The sequence below is a fragment of the Colobus angolensis genome, unplaced genomic scaffold, assembly GCF_000951035.1.
Source record: "Colobus angolensis palliatus isolate OR3802 unplaced genomic scaffold, Cang.pa_1.0 Scaffold222, whole genome shotgun sequence".
NCBI classification, from domain to species: domain Eukaryota; kingdom Metazoa; phylum Chordata; class Mammalia; order Primates; family Cercopithecidae; genus Colobus; species Colobus angolensis.
The window spans coordinates 1,640,497-1,640,871 of NW_012115400.1; positions in this window are offsets into that span (position 1 = coordinate 1,640,497).

Below are 375 nucleotides of genomic sequence, written 5' to 3' on the forward strand. Positions count from 1 at the left end.
AACTCCTGACCTCAGGTGATCCACCTGCCTCGGGTCGCCAAATTGCTGGGATTACACGTGTGAGCCACCGCGCCTGTTCTAGGGTTATATTTTTATAAGTATATATATATGCTATTCATAATTGAGCCACTTGTTTCCCTTGGAGTTAATAATTGCCTTATCTTTTGGTTTGTCAATGTTTCTAGGTATTAATCCTAATTGAATCCCTGCTGTAAAATAAGTCTTCTCATTATGTTCAAACATGTAGAGTAGATTGTCACAGGGCAGTGAAGGCATACTGCTGCACCTGCCAAGTGAAGGTAAATTATTAGGTCTTCAGTCAGTTTCATCTTCTTGAAGGAATCCCTCCAAGAACCTTCTTTTTTTTTTTTTTTT